Here is a 13,658-nt window from a genome sequence, read left to right on the forward strand (position 1 = left end):
AAATTTATTCCTAAAAGAACATAAAAGGTAAATATTTGTGTTCCAATTTGCTTTTAGCATAGCCTATGCTTTTCTAACTACAAAAATCACCTAGCTTACCACTCGTTCCGACCAAAGAGTGTTAACTCTAGGATACTACTGAGAGACTCAAAACGCCGTTGGGACAAACTAGCATTGTTAGTAAAACCTGATATATCATGACTCGCAATGCAAATATTTGTTTAATAACATGTTTCGTTGTATGTAAGTTTACCTTATTGGTTGTCCTTCTTTTGGGGTCCATGCCTATGTCAGCCCAGCTTATAGGTCAGATGTGTTTCACCAAATTTAAAGTCCAGTTTTTCAAACAAATATCTCTGCAAGTTGTTTTAAAGTCCTTTAGTTGTAGTAATCAATTTCCCTACTTTAAGTGGGTACAAAAACAACATGTAGGTCAAATAGGCAATTAAAACCCTTCTAAAGTTTCTGGTGAAAATTGTAAGCTTTCAAAAAATGTCTGAAAAATATTTCTATCAAAAAGCATCTTTGAACGCAAATGTGAAGCGAACAGTTTGTCTATACCTACTTCACCTTTCAACGCCGGGCTACTATAGCAGGGAGGTGTAAGATTTTAAAAATCATTTTTAACAAATTTGTTTCACGAAAGTTGAAATGGAAAAATATGAAGGTTTACTGCATTTATTTTCACGTTACCCTATCAAGTTAGGCCATCCGCCAAACATGACCTCTTGAAATCTGACTGTTTTCAAATATTGGCTACTGCTTTACCTCAAAATTACTGTTAAGGTTTTTGCTACAATTGCGCGCTAATATATTCTTGCATTTTTCCAGCATCTGCTTTGACTGTCGTGCTTCTCTTTACGTCACAGCAAACTTATTTTTTTAACCTTAAATTTTCGTCAAAATGAGTTTTAATGCCCTCATCTTGTGAACATAACAATTAAAACAGAAAGAAAAATGCAGCATTAAAATGATTTTCGTTTTTCTTGTAAGTTGATTGTGTTTGGCAAAAAATAAAAAATAGAACAAAGTGTTACAGTCGAACATGTATCGCTTCATTCTTCCCTGACTTAAATAAGAACTGATTGATTAAAATTTTGATTGCATTCACACGAGCATGGCGCGCTGGTTTAAAAGTGCTGATTTTTTATTTTTTCTGCCAATACAGTGCTTTTTGACCAATGTGGGGGCGACATTACCGTTTCCGAGCTGCCTGTAAGTATCAGACAACCGAACTATCCATCGTTCTACCCGCATTGTGCCTATTGTAAGTGGGAAGTTGTGGATGTGCCTTCGGCCTGCGAGTTGAATGTTGAATTCGTGGACGGATACGTGACCGATCGCGACTACATTTATGTGAGTTTATGTATATTTTTGTGACCGAACCAGGGCTGCGGAATCAATTAAAATACCCCGAGCCCGACTCCCGAGCCCGACTCCCGAGCCCGACTCCCGAGCCCGACTCCCGAGCCCGACTCCCGAGTCCGACTCCCGAGTCCAGAGTCGGACTCCGGTCAAATTTGCGATTTCCAGCTTCAAATCTGCATAATGTATTTCACCAATTTACGTAACTCAAAAATTAAGGGGATATTCATTTTCAGCAATCCACTCATGTTGCTATTATATAATTCATTGACTCACAAAACATGGTTGGAAAATATTCCATCATTTGCTGTTACACTTTTACGATTTACAGTTGGCGGACATATCAGTTTTAAAATTTGATACTGCGCGTGCGCGCGTCGGACTTAGGACTCGGGTATTTTGGTCTTACTCGAGTCCCGAGTCTGACTACGCAGCCCTGGTCCAAATGTCTACAACCTGTTTGTAAAATTTACCATGTCTCATGAAATCAAACGAAATGTTTTGTTCATGCAGTGATTTTCATCACATGTAGCCTTGTCCATACGCTGGTTATTTATATTATTTTATAATGCTCTCGACAAAAATCGGTCTGAAACATGCCATAGGAAACCATAGCAAACCATATGAAACCAAAAAAGAATAGCGGCAAAACAAGATATGTCCCGAAAATAAATGTTCGGTCCATATAATGCCAACAGTAAGATTGCTTTATTGTTTTGTATTTTTTGCAGTTTAGCAGCGAAATTACAAGCGGGATAAGAATACCGGATTCTGGCCCTAACTTGGATGGAAGGAATTTCACTTTGATCGGCCAGAACCCAACGATAGAATTCGTTTCCGATCCATTCACAGCACAAAACCTGGAGTTTGATATGTTAGTCACGACCTGTAAGTTTTTGGAACGTCTGCTATATTGCTGAGTTTCAGTGTAAAGGTTGTTTCACCCTAAGCGGAAAGTTGAATGATTTCAACTTTGACGCTTTCGGTTAGAAGCGAGGAAATTTGACGTTAACGCTGGCAACGCGTTATGTGTGAACTGGACGACGTTAGCCGTTGCGCCAGACGCTAACACCAGAAGCGAAACGCGTCTAGTGTCAACCAACCTTAAAACAATAAACAAATCCGCAAAATGTTCCGTTATCGAAACCTGTTGCTTAATTGTAATGTTATAAGTTTAACAATAATAAGCGAAACTAAAAAGGTCGAGTAGATCGACATCATCTTAATTAAGACGTTTTGATACGAGCTTGTATCATCTTCAGTTGATGTGACTGAGAAGTAAATCAAAGCATCACTTATAGAAAAGGTGGGACGCAATTGTTATCATTCTAAGTTTCTATAGTCGGAGCATTAATGTCACATCAACTAAAGATGATACAAGCTCGTATCAAAACGTCTCAACCAAGATGATGTCGATCAAGCTACATTACAGATACGTGCATATACTGCATGGTGTACCCAAATACGCGAAACTATATGTTAAAAAAAGTTGGTACTAGCAATTTTAGTTAATTTTCTTTAAAGCTTTTAGTTCAAATTAATCAACGAACAGCATTATTTTGTTACAGCTTGTTCTGGACCAGGCCTTCATTGCTCGGAAACGCCAACCATCATGTAAGTTTTCAAATAAATCTGCATTTTAAAAATCAGAATTCCTTTCCTAGCATTTGTTGGTTAATTCATTTCATGTATATCTATAGCTCACAGATCAAAGTCGAATCCAGGAGGTAAATGCGCCGCGTAAATAACATATTTAAACAAAATAAAGATAAATACTGTGTCACTTGCTTTTTACTGTAGTTACAAACACTAGAAAAGTCCTTGCAAAATAACTATACACCAAATGCTTGCAAATAGTTGAAGCGATTCGCAAATGATAGCGAAGTGCACAAATGTAATACTTTTTTTCTAGAGCAGGCCAGAATCAAATTTTAAGGAAACTCATGCTCAAATAAAACTGACAATCCACAACGTAATTTTGCCACTTGCAAAAATATAGATTTTTGGTCTATTTAAAGTAAGCGAACATTGTAAATGAAAACTGTAAATAAAATCGTAAAAAGTTATAACCACTTTCAACCGCAACAACCACCAAGTGATATTTGTGAATGACCAATAAAGTCAAACGTGGTTTCGCCAGACAAAGTTTAAACATCTGTGAGGTTTTTAAGGTTCTTTGCGACATAACGCTTATGGTGACGACCGAGTATTAAACAAATTTCTGGTTTATTTCCCTTATTGAGGGGAGTCTCTTTGAAAGAATTGCGCGACTCTTGGCCTTGGTGCTAACCGGGAAAAATTCCGCAAATCTGTCATCAAAAACTGGCACTAAACTATATTTAATAAGCCATAAGATGGCTTTTTAAAATTATGTGCTGAAAATAGCCTGGACGGTGTGGCAAAAGGACAACTAAACGTTGAAAACGGCGACACCCTCTACATCGCTGGAGAACGACAAGCTGACTTGGCAACCGTGGCGGACAACTGCAAAATGGTGGTCACAGACAGCAGCCAAATGTTGATTTTGAACTTCAACATTACCGAGTGCGCCCCATCTGTCAATGTAAGTAACGTAAACGTCAATTAAATAAACATTAGACAATGTAAGTGCACTATACGTCAGTGGTGGGCAACCGCCGGTCCGTGAGGAGTTCGTTACCGGTCCGTAGCAGGGTTGCCAGATTAAAATTTTGATTTAAACCCAAACCGTAGGCGATGAAAAGCCTTGAAAAAGCTAAGAAAAATAAAAAAAACAATTAAATGTGTTTTTATATTCACTTTCTTTTAAATATACTCCACCATGGTCGATCGGTATGATAAAAATCGCAATTAGTACCAAGCACTCGTGAGGTTCGAGACAAACCGTGCTGTGGCCATATTATAGAGCACTTTCACAATATCTTAAAATGCATTTTTTATTGTAAAATCTAACTCCTCGTATGTACAATACATCAAAATAGAGGCTCAAGCGTGCTCAGTGCTCACTCTAGTTGACTCAAATCATGCGAACAATGTCTATAAACAAAGTCCCATAATAAAATGATTTATTATTTTGATGTTAAGGCAGGAAATTTTTCGAAAAAAACGTATGCATTTTAATTAGTTCATTAAAAAAAGTTGTAATAATTTTTCTTTACGTGTCATTTGTTGTTTGTCTAAGGCCGGTCCGTGAAAAAATTCAGGTTTAAACTGGTCCGTAGTGCAGTAAAGGTTGCCGGCCCCTGCTATAAGTAATCTTCCATCAAATAAACGTTGGCGCTTCTTTATAAACTACATTTATTCACAAGCCTAATGCAGTTAGATTTTTTTACAGCAAAGTAACGACATTCTCTCGGTGACGTACACTGTATGGAACGCTAAGGCCTTGCCGCTGGAGAACGAGATACAACGCTACTTCTATTACTGCATGAACTTCACGTGTGACTTCAACGCAACTTCCATGGTCGACTCAGTTGCTCTGTTGTCCCAAATAAGGTCAGTTGCCAATATATGTGATTGCCAGTGTTGTAAACAAGTCATTTTGAAAAGTCCCAGTCAAGTCATATGTAAAATAACTCTTCCAAGTCAAGTCTTTTTGAATGAATAACAATTCCAAGTCAAGTCATAGTTACAAGTCAAGTCCTTGTCAATTAAAATTGGGTAAATTAGTCCGATTATGAGCAATACCTTAACTAAAAATACCAAAACAAAATATATAAAACAAGCAATGGGCAAACATTAGAATAAATAAACCAATTTTACAAAAAACTGATTAATGAAAACACTTCATTTCAACCCAAGTCATTTGTCTAAAAGACTCAAGTCAAGTCAATTTATTTACCCAAAAGACCTAAGTCAGTCAATTCATTTTGCCGAAAAGACTTAACAAGTCAAGTCATTCGAAAACGGTGACTTAAGAGCACTTAAGTCATTGACTTAAGTCATTACAAAAATGGTGATTACCTCAATAGTTATGCGTGCGTCTCATCAACTTTGTAAACTAAGTTAAAATTAAAACAAAATCACTGACAAACACCACTCGAAAATTTACGTCTCTTTAAACCGTGACTGAAGCATATAATGGTTTAAAATTGACAAATTAGTAAATCTTGTTAAGCAGTAATTGATTTTAGGTTATATAGTCGCAGTCGTATCTGTTGCGGATTTGTCTGCTCACTAATATAGCATAATAAAAAAGATAAACAAACCTAAGTTTAATTGCTTGGCAGTTCACCGTAAAAATGTCTAAAAAATCAGAGCGGTGTGCAATATTACTATAACGAAAACAAACTCTTTCTACAGAAGGGTGTGTCTTTAAAACGAATATAATATAATTAAAAAGGTGTATCTTCATAGAATCCAAAACCATTGGCAGCAGGTTTCTGCTTGTCGACCACTGTTCCACTGACGCGTGTATTAACAATAAAACTCAAAGCTTTTTTTTAAATGTCTGATCCTGCTTTTACTCTGGTTTTTAAAGTTCTATTATTACCAGACATAGTATACTAAAAATAAGTTCTTCTGGTATATATTTGTTAAACCGACGTTTCGGCTTGCTGTTCAGAAAGCCTTCATCAGGGAATGACACTCATGACACAAAGACAAAAAGAGACAAAATGCACGAAGTAACGTTCAAAAATGCACAGCGATAAAAAAAGTTTGAGTTTTATTGTCTTTATGTAGAAAAGTTGAATTCACCGCTGCACCAGTCGATGGTCAGTTTGATGTGGCGTTCAACCTTTTCCCAACCGACAGTTTGACCAGTCCTCTGACCAGCGGTTCAACGATCAACGTCCCAGACTTTGTTTATGCAAAGATCGAGCTGGCGCAGTTGCCAGCCGACGCAACTCAATTTATTGTGCAGGTAAAGTAACAGTTACTAGCGGCAAGAAATCATTTTAAAACGTTTCCGAACCACTTGGCTTTTTAAACAACGCCCAGAATAAAAAACAGTTTTATTGATTGCCGTTATTAATAAAAAAAACAATAATTTGTTAGCCGTAATTGACAAAAAAAACAATAATTTGTTAGACGCAATTAACGAAAAAAACAGTTATTTGTTAACCGTAATTAATTTGCACGAATTTCACTTTTTAGAGGGTGATTATATCGATTTGAATTTTTTCTGTTTTCAAATGCAACGTACTTTACGTTAATCTTTTTAGATGACAGACTGTTGGGCAACGGACACTTCGAACTCAAGTAGCTCCAGAATGTATCCGATCATTGTGTCAGGGTTGGTACCACTTTAAATATCAGCAGCAACAGTCAAAGCAAAATAAAACTTTCTTCACAAAATAAAGTTGCAAAAACGCAGTTAAAAAAGCCACACGAATTTCAAAGTTCATTTTTTATAGTTTTTCCAATTAAAATTGAATAAACTGCTAACCTGCAAAAGTAAAAAAGGTGCGTTTAGAGTGTTACACATATTTTCGGAAAAACTTTTCTCGCCTTTCTGTTTATGCCCTGTGCAATTACAATGTTTATGGCCGAGGTCGTGAGTTCGAACCTCACTCAGACTAAAGTAGGTTTCCTAGCCTGCCTTGCATCATTGATTGACTGATTGGGTTAGTCCAGTGGTTCTCAACCTTTTATGGCTTGCGGCACCCCTCTGAAAAAATACATAGATTGTGGCACCCCTACAAGATTTTTCCGTAGGTACCTCACTGAATGTTACAATAAACAGAACTGGAACAACACACATGAACTCTACGCAAAGTAGGAAGTTTTAATTGGATTTATTCCACTTTAATCTTACACGAATATTTGTAAGAGTTAAACAAAAATCAGATTCCTAAAGATTCTCAAATATCTGCCTTGGGGATTAGAAAAAAAAATTAAAAAAAGGCAGCCTTGGGGATTAGAAATGTCGGCACCCGGTTGAGAACCACTGGGTTAGTCTGTCGAAGGCTTCTGGTGTATTATATTTGTTTTTTTAAACCATTTGTCCGAATACGGTGGTGTCTGTCTGTTAACTGTTATGTTCCACAGTTGCCCTGCAACGAATACCTTCGAATCCCCGGACGCAATCAACGTGACGAGAAACTACATGTCACTCTACGGATCGTTCGCCTTCCAGACCTTCACATGGACAAACATCTCTGAAGCTGACCAGGACATCTACGTGCATTGTGACGTCACCATATGCGACAATATGATCTCGACTTGCGATGGACCGGTTAGACCAGGGGTTCTTAAAGTTTTTTTTGTGTTACTTCCCTACAAGCCCAAACACTTCTCAATTACTTCCACGAAAAAACAAAGTATTTTACCTATTATTATTTATTACTTCGATATATAACTGTGAAAGAAAGTAACTGCGAAAAAACACTAGAATTAGATTACGGGCGTAATAGTTTACTATACCAATCATTACAGTTAAATAGGCTTTCCATTGCCTTTTACCGATTAAATACATTCTTTTTTATAATCCAGTTTTCCTCCCTGAAAGAAACTTCCTCCATAAATTTAAAAATTCCTCCCTAAGGGAGCCAAGTGGTGTTTTTTTTTGTAATTTTTGAAAATAAGTTATTTGTAAGAAATCCTATTGAGACATTTCCATATAATTTGTCGTGTGTTAAGGACGATTGTAAAATGACTTTATTGCTGTTAACCTTTTTGCTTTTAGGGCTCATTTGCATTCATGCCTTAAAAAATATATTGCAATATTTTTAAAAGTTTATATAACAGCATTATGATTCAAAAATTCTTATTCAAATTGTTGTGTTATGCAGTATTACGAGTTTTCGTTAAAAACTATCACATAATTGACATCGAAAGCATTTGTTTATCAGTAGCTTACCGGCAAGTGTTTGTGTGTCCAGATGTGCACTAAAAGAAAACGGCGTCAAGCACATCAAGACGAAATTGATGCGAATCGTCAAGGCGGCGGAGAAACCTTCTCAGCTGGACCGATCCGAGTTGCACCCCAACACTATGAAGGTATCGCACCCCAACAGAGCGATGTGGTCGTTTCAAAAAAGAAGGAGCAATACAATGATGCTGTTGGTACAAAGCAGCATTTCAACCCCAATAATTCGGGCCAAGTAGAAACCAATAGATTCCAAACCTTCTTGCTATGCTTTTCTGTCTTGTCCATTACTATTACCATAATTGCTCTTTACTTGAAAAAATAATCGTGTATGTTTTGCTCTGAGGCCATTACTGTTATATGGAATACTTGTAGCCAGAAAAATAAAATATGACTATCTGGAAATAAAGATCTATAGATGAAACGACGAGTGATTTTTTACGAAAATTTATTGACGAAAATTTATTGTTTTTGCCGTTCTTTTATAGGCCGAAAATTTGTTTTCGAGCCAATCTTACATTTGCTGCTATTCTTTTTTAATTTGATTTGGTTCCAGTGTTGTAAACAAGTCATTTTGAAATGACTTAAGTCCCAGTTAAGTCATTTGTAAAATAACTGAAGTCTAAGTCAAGTCCATTTGAATAAATAACAAGTCAAGTCCCAGTCAAGTCATAATTCAAGCAAGTTAATTCTGAGTTAAGTCCTTGTCATAAAAATTACACGTTAATCTATTTAATTGGGCCAACTCGTCCAATTATAAGCAATACCTTAACTAAAAAATACCAAAAAGGCAATAGAGGGCAGGGGAATTGCTTTATCTGCAAAAATATGGATAAATAACCCAATTGTACCAAAAAATGCCTAATGGAAACACTTAATTTTAATAAAAGTCATTCTAAAAGACTTAATTCATTTGTTCAATAGACTTAAGTCAAGTTAAGTCATTTGAAAGCAGTAACTTAGGTCAAGTTATTACAACACTTTGGTTTGCTTTGGAATGTTATAAACCGATTTATTTTCTGGAGAACAAATAGGCATTGTAGAATTTAAATATTTTTTCTAGCCATGACATAAAGTGGTATGTAGGTGCGATTCAGAGGTTTAGGAGTCTGCATCCTTAGGGGCCTTTGATTGGATGACAATAAACTAAAATAGTGTGACGCCATCGTTTTAGTTCTTTATGTCGGTGCTATCTATTCCCATCTAGCGGTAGCAATATTTCCAATACAAAATTCGTTCATATCCGCTTGATGGTTTTTCTTGCGAAGCAACGAATCGACTGACATAATGCTGTGCGTTTTATTGTCCCTGGGGAGATAAGCCGCGTGTGCGACTTTCAAGTGCACAGTGGCTCCTCGTAGTACAGTGGTTTTCAACCGGCGTTCCGCGTCACCCTGGGGTGCCATTTCTAATGCCCAAGGATGCCGAGAGATATTTGGGAATCTTTAGGAATCTGATTTTTGCTCAACTCTTACAACTTTTGTGTAAGATTAGAGTGGAATAAATCCAACTGTAACTTCCTACGTTGTGTAGAGTTGATGTGTGTTGTTCCAGTTCCGTTTATTGTGACATTTTAGTGAATTACCTACGGGAAAAATCTTGTAGGGGTGTCGCAATCTATTAATTATTTCTAAGGGGTGCCACGGTAGAGAACCGCTGTTTTAGTAAAACAACTTATTCCATTTAGCTAGAAAATAATATATTTTACTGCCGCAAATTTCAAAGCGAAATCTGGAGGCAGTGCTCTGTTAGCACCTGTTTCGCACGTTGCTTTTACAAAATCTATCAACTAAATGTGGGTGAACATAAGGTCCTGTGAAACCGTTATTGTTGCTTTACGTCTAGTAATACCTTTTTACTTTTCATTTTTGGTTGGAAGAACTGTAAAGAAAATTTTTTCATTATCGATTATTGCTAATTTTTTCATCGGGTCTTAAGAGATATTTTTCTGGAGGTGTGTTTGCTAGGGTTTAGTTTCTTCTTTGTGTGTGGCGGGTAAAAAAAAATTAAATGGGAGTTTATCCGGCAGTGCTGGGATATATATGTTTTAGAAGTTAAATTTTTTTACTTTTTTACAGGGGACAAAAATTATTTTTTTCAAGACGGATTATTTTTATTTGGGATGTTGGGAGATATTTTTTTGGTGTTTAAATTTTTTGGCCTTAAATTAGGGGACTAAAGTCGTAAAATAAGTGTGGCATCATCGTAAAAGCACTTTAAGCTGTATACTCTATCGAGTGGTAGCAATATCTCGTAAACAGAACTCGTTTCTCAATTTCGTTGTAATGTAGTGGGCCTGTATTCCGATAAGCGCTGAAAATAATATTATTTGTTAAGTATTTATATTGTTACTATTACGTATTTATGCTTAGGTTTTACCGAAAGACAGTTAGTCAAATTGTATCTGTTAGCAAAGCATCACTAAACTTATGATAAAAAGGCTGGGAGTTTTCCGACCATATTTGATTTTTCCCAGCAGAAACAAGACAAGGAAAAGTTTTGGGGTATGTATTTGTCTACTTAAGGAGCTTTGTAGGGGGCGGGGTTGGTAAGACTGAAACAAAAGATTTTTGCATATTCTTTACAAAAAAAAAGAAAATGTATCCCTTGGCCTAACTACTCCTTTGCATTTGTAAAGTCACAATTAAAGGAAGGAAATTTTCGGCCCATATCTGTTTTTACTTTCAAAAAACAAGTGAAGAGAAAGTACAACTTAATATAACCCGTAAAACGAATAAACCAAAGTGTAACATATAATATTCCAAGAATTAACCTGGTGAATAACCCTATTTGTAATGACCTAATTACTTTGACAAACCACCCTTAAATATTAGGCTCCGAAAAACACCCCCTGACAAACGTCTATAGTTTACAGCTATAGTTGTTTCAAAATTGCTAACGTTTGTGTTACCATGCTCATGAAAATTATTGCCAGTGTTGTAAACAAGTCATTTTGAAATGAGTTAAGTCCCAGTCAAGTCATTTGAAAAATAACTTAAGTCGAAGTCAAGTCCCAGGAAAGTCATTATGATCGAGCAAGTCAATTTCCAGTCTAATCATTATGAGAACAAGACAATTTCAAATCATTTCATTGACTTAAAAGTAAACTGTTATACTATTAGAATTGGTAAACTTGTACGATTATGAAAAATTCAACTAAACAATAACACAAATGCAGTATACAGCAATCAAATTGCTTAATGTGCAAAACTTGAGATAAATTTTAATGAAAAACACTTAATTTAATCCCAAGATATTAGACAAAATGACTTAAGTCCAAGTCAAGTCATTTGTCCAAAAGACTTCAAATCAAGGTCATTTAAAAACAGTCACTTAAGTGCACTTAAGTCAAGTCAATGTCTTTAGTCATTGCAACACTGATTATTGCAATGTGACGTAAAAACTTCACTAAATTTTATCATTTTTATTGTATTTTCTAACTTTTAAGTTGTTTGTATTGTTTGTATAACGTGTTGGGATAATCTCTTGCTTTCATGAACCCGACAACACAGAAACGTCTGGTTTTGAACGAGATGATTAATCATGAAGTGTCTGGGAATTTCTACGAATGATAAATTTAAGTTCCCAAAAAAAATCACCACAACGTGACCCCCTAACCTAAACGGTTCACTAGACCGGAAAATTTTCAAAATTTCCCGAAACTATGCTATTTAACATTGTCGCCTATTTACCAGATCACAGTTGTTGAACCCATATGTTTGTGTATGTAAATCCCTTCAATGTGAAGTTGCTTGTACTAACAGAATGTGGTAAACATTGGCGTATGGTTGTTTTTCGACTCGCTCCCCTCTGAGCCTGTGTAGTTCATATGTGTGTGTATCTTTCATAGTTTCTACTTAAGTCAAACGAAAAAAAATACAAAAACGAACACATACAGTAGCAATGGAAAGAAAAGGGGAAAAAATATCCAATGATATGACAGCGGTATTTTATTGTGCGCTTTTCCTCCGCAACAGCCTGAATGAATTCTGTCAACACATTTCCTCACCGAATGTACAATTTCCTGTCTAAGCCATTTTACCGCGTAAGCCTGGAAAGAAAAAACGCGACCATCTTGTCTATGTATTCTTTATGAGTCCGGGTTTGGAATTTTAATATGGGGAGTTGTTTTAAGTGCATTGTCGAACAGCTGTGTTTGTTAGGGAAGTCAGTTTAGAACGCCAGGGCGCTGTCAGCACGGAGTAGATTTTACTTGAATTTTCTGTAAATTAGTTTAAGTACTGAATCGAGAACTTTTTTACCCTTAATAAATGTGTGTATCAATTGTGCATCCCAACAAAAGCTATGAAGTGTTGTAAACAGTAAAATAGATAGTAAATAAAGTTTTTTTAGTCGTTTAAAATCAGCCTGACACCAGTGGCGTAACCAGCCGATTTTTTTGGGGGGAGGGGGGCAAAAAGTTTGAACTTTTTGTTTAGCTTTTGCCATTGTATTAACTGCCGTAACGAACACAGCTAACACTGCTAGCAAACCGTTTCGAGCAGCAACTGACTGAGTGTTAAGGCAATACTCAAAACTGACTAAAAGTAGTAAAACTACATTGGGTATGACGTAATACTGTTCCCATACCTCGCAGCATTCCCTCTGACTGGGAAATACTCCCTAGGGCATTAGGATGTGCTGTTACTGTTTGCAAGGAGTCAGAGTGTCTAGGAAAAACTTTGTAAGCGATATAACTTATTTCTGTGGCCTAAGAGCATTTTCCTTAAATTTTGCCATCGATGTTACATTGTGAAACTGTAAAAAATATTTTTAATTATTAGAACATATAAAGGAATACATATAAATATAAAAAGTTTTGTGTACGATTTCTATAAATTGGACGTTTGGCAACAATCGTGATTGTTTTGTCACAATATTTTGACGTCAACTTATCTCCTACACTTACAAGTTGTTTTTTGCAACTGCAAATGGATTTTTGATTCAAAGTGATTTAGCCTGTTTTTTTAGGTTAGCGAAGCCCTGAAATCATTTATTGCGGCTGTTATTTGGACATACAGCCAGCATCAAGCAGCTTTATTCACGTTCAGAAGTGTCGTGTGCCAATTACCCAGTTTTTACACGGTTTGCTGACAAATAGTTTGCAGTGATATTAGTCATTTGGGTGAAGGATTCGTTTACAACGTTTGTTTTTAAGCAGAAAGCAAGTGATTTACGAACTGTGCGTCCAGCGTACCTCGGAAATTTGGCGCTGGTCTAGAATCCTAACCACGCGTTCAAATAAATATTAAATCAACGCTTATTATTAGGGTTAGAGCTGGTTTTAAGTTTGGGTGGGTCAAGTCTTACTATATTTGTTCTCCATTTTTTTTTTAATTTCAATTTTGGCGACTAATTTCGCTGCTGTATCTAAAACAAAAGTGGTGAGATTTTAGACCAGCGCCTAAAGTTGTAATTTTTGAAAATAAACAATTTGTATTAAAACTAGGCATTGAAGCAAGAATGTAAGGCTTAAATGCACATTGTCCATTGAAATACTGAT

This window comes from Ascidiella aspersa, chromosome 8 (genome assembly GCF_963924565.1).
Source record: "Ascidiella aspersa chromosome 8, kaAscAspe10.2, whole genome shotgun sequence".
Lineage (NCBI taxonomy): Eukaryota > Metazoa > Chordata > Ascidiacea > Phlebobranchia > Ascidiidae > Ascidiella > Ascidiella aspersa.